At 41.3% G+C, this 6,739-nt stretch overlaps 2 long non-coding RNA genes across 2 annotated transcripts; both read right to left on the bottom strand.

The window, feature by feature from the left end:
* Positions 1-4,416: 4,416 nt before the first annotated feature.
* Positions 4,417-6,519, bottom strand: LOC115685288 (uncharacterized). Its single transcript, XR_008816448.1, has 2 exons — positions 6,286-6,519; positions 4,417-4,708 (listed from the first exon to the last, which is right to left on the bottom strand). It is a non-coding gene; the product is annotated as an uncharacterized LOC115685288 (long non-coding RNA).
* LOC130138022 (uncharacterized) lies at positions 5,168-5,900 on the bottom strand. Its single transcript, XR_008816449.1, has 2 exons — positions 5,612-5,900; positions 5,168-5,441 (listed from the first exon to the last, which is right to left on the bottom strand). It is a non-coding gene; the product is annotated as an uncharacterized LOC130138022 (long non-coding RNA).
* Positions 6,520-6,739: the final 220 nt, after the last annotated feature.

Raw genomic sequence — 6,739 nt, 5'->3', positions numbered from 1 at the left:
ATAAGATGAACAGTTCATATGGTCGTGTATTCGTACAAAGGAAGATAAAGTGGATGGCAACACGCTTGTTTATTAAATGGCATGTTGACACCTAATTTTTTAAAAAAATCAAGAAAATCGAAATCAATAAAAAAAATTGGAAAATAGTAAAAAAAATACAAAAAAAATAAGAAGAAAAAGAAAGAGAGAAGAAAAAAATAAAAGGGCCACGAGAGTGGAAAATATAAAATAAAATAAAAAGGAATTTTCAAAGAAAAAGAAAAGAAGCCCAGCCCAGTTTTGACCTTTCTTCACCGTTTCTCTCTCCTTCTGCACTTCATCTCAGCAAAGAGAATAAAAGAAGGGGGAGAGCTCGTGGGTGATGCGGGGGGAACATAACAAGATCGTGTCTCACAAACAGGTGATCAAAGCCCAAAAAAATCGAAGCTCCTCTACAAGCTGAGCTGGAGAAGGGCTAACGGAATTGGTTTTTTAGATTCCTGTAGAGATAACGGCTATGGGGGGCAGAAGAACAGAATCAGTTGGAACTCTGAAGAAGGGAGAGAGAACTTCCTCTCTCTCTCCGTCGTTCTCAGTCGGCTTGAGGGATCCCACACACTTTGATCACCGTCGGCTCCGACTAATATCGAGTTCGCCGGCGGTTGCTTGAGGAGCACCGAACTTGCCATGTTTACTCGGTTTCGCGATCAAGATTCTGAGGGAGAAAGTGATCGTTGGCTTCATTCATTTGCTGTTTCCGGCGATTCTTTCTCGCCGCACGAACCAGGTAAGACTCCGTTCTCTCTTCAATGCTCTGTTTTCCCTTGCATCACTGAGCGTAGAAGGACCGAGTCTTACTTGATGAATCTGTACGAAAATCCCGACGCATCGAGGTTGATTTGTTGTAAAAATAATCATGATTTGAGGTCTTTTATATCGCATTCCAGCTGAGAATCATATTGAATCCGAACCGAGAGTTCATATTTGAAACTGCATATGAGAGAAGTGCTGAAACTAGTTTTGTGCTATCGATGTTTAGAGATATGCACGATTACTTCATTGATTGCATAACTAGGGTGATTCCGCGTTTTTACCCTTCGTTTCATGTTACGCATTTACGATTTTCGGTGCCGATCATCCATGGGACACATGAGTCTCGAGTCGCTATTCTCTAGCCTTCGTTTCCAGAGATGCCTGCGGTTAGAGGCCGTCCTTGTTAGTTCCCTATTCCCTTGATATATGTGTGTATGTGTGTTTAGATTTAGCATGTTTGATTAGATGGAGATTGGTGACCGATTGAATAAGAGGCCTTGTTTTTTTTTTTTAAATTGTGGACGGCGTGTGATGAGGGGCGACGGTGGCCGTAAGTTGTTGTCAAAGGAAGTTCGGTGGTGGCCGGAATTGATGGCCGACGGTTTTGGTGATGTTTCGGTGGAGAAGCTCTTTTCCATGCAGGTCTCGCGAAGAAGAAGGCCAGAAAAAAAAAATTAAATAAATAAATAGAAATAGTAAAGTAAAAGAATAATAAAAAAGGAGACCAAAAAAATCAGAAAAGAAATAAAATGGGCATATATCATGAAAGCTGGGTCGGATCCAATAAACAGACTGGGCCGGGTTGAATATTGTGGATTAAAAGATAGACATGGGCTAAAATAGTACTGGGCCAGGAGAAATTTGATAATTTGGGCCTTATTCATATTGAGCTCAAAAGCTGATCCGAGTTCAGACCCAATCCGGACCTTCAAGGTCCGGGTCAGACAAGAGAATTGGACCGGGTTCCTTGACCCGGTCCGAATTCCCTTTTTCCAGAAATAAAAATAAAAAAATAAAAAATTCAGAAAAATAAAAAAAGGGAAAAAATCTAAAAAAAATGTAGAATTCTCTTAGTTTAGGCTTTCACTAAACACTTTTAGGCTTGAACAAAAATTGAATCCAAAATCGAGTAAGCCTTTAGGGTTTTACTTTAGGAATTTGTGATTATCTTTTCTTTTAGAGACAAAGCTAGGTTGCTAGTTGTGCATTTTCATTTTAGAATGGTTTGGACAAAATTTAGAATTTTCCATTAGTGAAGGACTGCCATGATATTTTGATTAGCAAATAGTCAAGTTAAGGTATCAAAAGGGCATTAGTTGAAAAACTAGTGCAATCAAGTCCCCGATCCCTAAGAATCTCTGGTTGCATATATTTTCGGGACGACACTCCCGCATCTCGATTAGGGTTTTTAGTCGATCCTTAATCATGACTAGTGGCGACTCCTGTCGAACACATAAATTTAAACAATCAATATCACGCGAGGTATAGACTTACGGAGGGTCCCATAAAAATACCTCTAAATCTACTTCCCTGAGGCGGCCCTAGAGGGGTAGGTCGCGACATGGTGGGAAGCCGTTATAGAATTAACAGTTGCTGATAGAAGCGGTTCGTTATATCGCCTGAGAAGAACATGCGTATTGTAACACATCATATCATTAAGACCTAGACATTCCTTGTTGAAATAATCTAAAGGAATATTAATAGATAACCACACGCTTGGAATTCACGAGATTTATATGGAAAGAAATTTAATGCTATAAGGATCATATTGCCAAGAGGGATTATTTCCTAACATAGGCAGTTATATTCGCGAAAGTCTCGTGAATGCTAAGAATATCTGATTGTATGGCGATCAGATCTCCCAATGATTGTGGAACTTATCCTCAATGGCTGAAATGATCATCTTGAAGATTTTTTCGACCGTTGGTATGGATCTTGAAGAAAATATAAGAAGATTAGCATACGTTGAAGAAATACACAAATCACGAGAAACTAATAGATAACTATTCTTATACTCTTGTTGAGAAAATTGTATAGTGTCACTGAAAGTGTTTTGCTGATTGTAATCTTTGTTAAAAAGTATAAGAGTGTTGTAGTAGTGCAAGGGAATTAGTAGCTTTGGCTAGAAGCACGAGCCATTGTAACCTCTGAAATGATTATAAATAGAATCCAGCTTGTTGGTGGCTATTAGTCTAAAAGACTGGACGTATAGGCTTGATTTAAATCGAACCACTATACAAATCTGCGTGCAACTCTTTTGTCTCTTTATATATGTGTTTGATAGATGTATACTACACTTTATGTCATCAGATTACTCTTACATATATTCCTGCATAACCATGCTTGATTTCAAGATTTGATTTATTTTAGGGTGACGAGTTTGATGGTGGTGTTGGTTTTTTGTAAAGAGTAGTGAAAGATGACATGATCACATGACTCTTGACATGGCAGAGACACGTCTAAGGCAAGACCCGACTGCTGACATGGCAAATGATGTTGCTATGACATGGCTGGTGACATGGCTAATACACGGTTGAGTTTGATAGGCAGATGACGTGTCCGACAATTGGACTCCTTGGGCTAACACTGACGTGTTGATAAAGTCAGCAATACACACGTAGAAACTTCTAGTTCGTGGGGTGGCGGGGTGCAACGAGTTTTCGGATTTGACTAATATGAGGGCGGCGAGTCTAATGATGGTGTTGGTTTCTTAAAAAGAGTAACAAAAATGATGTGGAATATAAGGGTTTGAGTTTAAAGCGGTTGGTGACATGATAGATGACATGTTGACGTGGCAGATGATATGGTAGAAACATGATTGAGTTTGATGTGGCTGCTAAAGTTGTGGATGACGTGGCAGAGGATGTTTTGCAATGACTGGATTGCTTGGGCTGACTCTAACGTGCTGATGACGTTAGCTATACGTGTGCAAAATGTTTTTGGAACATGGAGCAGCAAAACGCATCAAAATTGCAAGATTTGTCTAAGGGCGGTGAGTTTGATGGTGGCTAGTGACATGACAGATGACATTGCTAGTGACGTGGCAGATATGCACTCGGTTGCGGTTGAGTCTAACGTGGCAGATTGAGTCTTATGTGGCTAGTGACATGGCGGATGCCATTGCTGGTGACATGGTAGACACGCACGAGGTTACGGTTGAGTCTATGTGGTGGATAATGCGTGACGTGTTGACGTGTTGAGGATTTGATTCTTCTAAGGGCGACGATTCTCATTGTAGCGTTGGTTTTTCGGAAAGAGCGAGGAAAGATGTCAAAATAGCACCTAAGAGCGCCAATTAGGTGGAAAACAAACACTAGCTCGGCTAATTATTCCATAACTATAACCACCGTGGAAAAAGACAAGAGTAAATTGAATGAGAGACGATACAGATATGAAAAAACTCCTAATTATTCTAACAATATCCATTTTCGGTTGATACAAAATGCATATAGAGTAAAGAGGTCAAGGATCAGCTTCTTCTGCCAGTATATGGACAATATCTTGCTAAGCCCTATGTGCGACCTTTTCAAAAGTTTTGTTGAAGTAACTTTTTTCCACAGAGATACAAAAAAAAAGGCTGTTGGAATGAAGGGGATGATAATGACAAACCCACTAGGAAGGAATAAAAAAACTCGCAAAACAGTTGCAACAAATTAAAGAAAACATATGATAGACATGCGATGCAGTATCAAAATGTCACCCAGCGTACCCGATTCCAAACTAAAGACTCTTTGCAATTGTACTACTACTAACATTGCAGTATCAAAATGTTGCGAATCTGAGCTATTCATGGAACGTTAAAGAAGTTAGGAACTGTGTACCTGGTTTGGTCCATGTCCAGTAGCTTTCATCAAGGGTATTGAGGCCTTTTTCCACTTCTAAAATGGTCCACATTGGCCTCATCAGTCCTTTCAATCTTGGGAGACATAATGGACATTCTGTTTCAGTACATCAGATTTGATTCCACGAAACACATGAGAATATGCAGTCACCACACATGACACGCCTTAAAGCTTCCAAATTGTGTTTCTCATGTATGAACTATGGGGCAATAAGGAATCCATAACCATGGTCGGCCAAACACAGTTCCGTCTGTTACGTCGAAAGTTGAAAGCCACGGAGTGCAGGAGGGCTCATCCCGCAACCAATTTGTATGCAACCCACAAGGCTCAGCCGACAACACGGTGGCTTTGGTGGATCACAAGATCAATATTACCAATAAGAAGCGCGCATAGTACTATTAATTTTTCAAGACTACAGAAACAGAATCACCACCAAGAACAGAGCAATAGGAAAAGCTATAACCATGGTCGGCCAAACACGGTTCCATCCCTTCCCTCGAAAGTTGAAGCATCACAAGATCAATATTATCAAGAAGATGCGCGCATAGGGCTATTAATTTTTCAAGACTACAGAAACAGAATCACCACCGAGAACAGAGCATTAGGAAAAGCTATAACCAGGGCCGGCCAAACACAGTTCCGTCCCTTCCCTCGAAAGTTGAAAGCCACAGAGTGTAGGAGGGCTCATCCCGTGACCAATTTGTCTGCAATCACCAAGGATCAGCTGACAACACACGATGGCTTTGGCGGATCACAAGATCAATATTACCAAGAAGATGTGCGCATAGGCCTATTAATTTTTCAAGACTACAGAAACAGAATCACTACCAAGAACAGAGCATTAGGAAAAGCCGAGAGAATCCAGTGAATTGAACGGGGATTTTCCTAAAGCAGTGATCAATCACCCCAGAAATTGTCACAGAGAGAGATCGAACCAAAGAAGAAGAGGAGCGCAAATTAACCCGGAATCTGATTACCTTTCGCTCGCACTGGAACTCTGATGGGTCTTGAAGCCATTTCGATCAAAGAACAAGCTCCTTCGAATCTGATTTTTCAGGCGAAACGCCCTCTCTCTCTCTCTCTCTCCCTCAAAGTGAGATCGTGTAAGTCTGAGAACTCTCGTCTCTCCTTTATGAAGCTGACGACGCTTCCCTTACATCAGATTTGATTCCATTAAAACGCATGATGAGAATGTGCAGTCGCCACACATATCACTGGCTTAAAGCTTCCGAATTGTGTTTCTCGTGTATGAATTATAAGGCGATAAGGAAGTTGAAAGCCACTAAGTTGAAAACCATGGTCGGCCAAACAAGGTTCCATCCCTTCCCTCGAAAGTTGAAAGCCACTAAGTGCGGGAGGGCTCATTCGGCGACCAATTTGTATGCAACCCACAAGGATCAGCCGACAACACACGAGAGCTTTGGCGGATCGCAAGATCATTATTACCAAGAAGATGCGCATAGGGCTATTAATTTTTCAAGACTTACAGAAACCGAATCACCATCAAGAACAGAACATCAGAAAAAGCCGAGAGAATCCCGTGAATCGAACGGGGATTTTCCTAAAGCAGATCGATCACCCCAGAAATTGTCGCGGAGAGAGGTTGAACCAAAGAAGAAGAGGAGGGCAAAATCGCCCGGAATCTGATCACCTTTCGCTTGCACTGGAACCCTGATGGGTCTTGAAGCCATTTCGATCAACTCTCTCTCTCTCTCTCTCTCAAAGTGAGATCGTGTGGAATACAGAGAAGATTCGGAGAACTCTCGTCTCTCCTTTATGAAGCAGACGACGCTTCCCTTCCAACGGTCTTCTTTCCTTCAAATTTCGGCCGCTGGATCTCCTTCTGATCTCACGGTTCGTGGGTCGGTCTGTAGAGTTATAGCCGTTGGAAGAAAGAGGGCTAAAAGGTTACCGTTTTCGTCAAATAGAAATTTAAAAAAAGCATAATTAATTAGGCTGTCACCGTAGAGGTCAGGGAGGGTCCACGTAACTTCCTTTCGGAATTATCTACACGGCCACGGAATTTCCAATTACTTTATTTTTCTTGATGTTTAAATCGATTTCCATCCATTCCATTCACACTTTATTCTATGATGTGGGGCACC

Source organism: Syzygium oleosum, unplaced genomic scaffold (genome assembly GCF_021117445.2).
Source record: "Syzygium oleosum isolate NSW1041296 unplaced genomic scaffold, Sole_v2.1 Sole_v2.04, whole genome shotgun sequence".
NCBI lineage: Eukaryota > Viridiplantae > Streptophyta > Magnoliopsida > Myrtales > Myrtaceae > Syzygium > Syzygium oleosum.
This window is presented reverse-complemented; position numbering and strand designations above follow the sequence as displayed.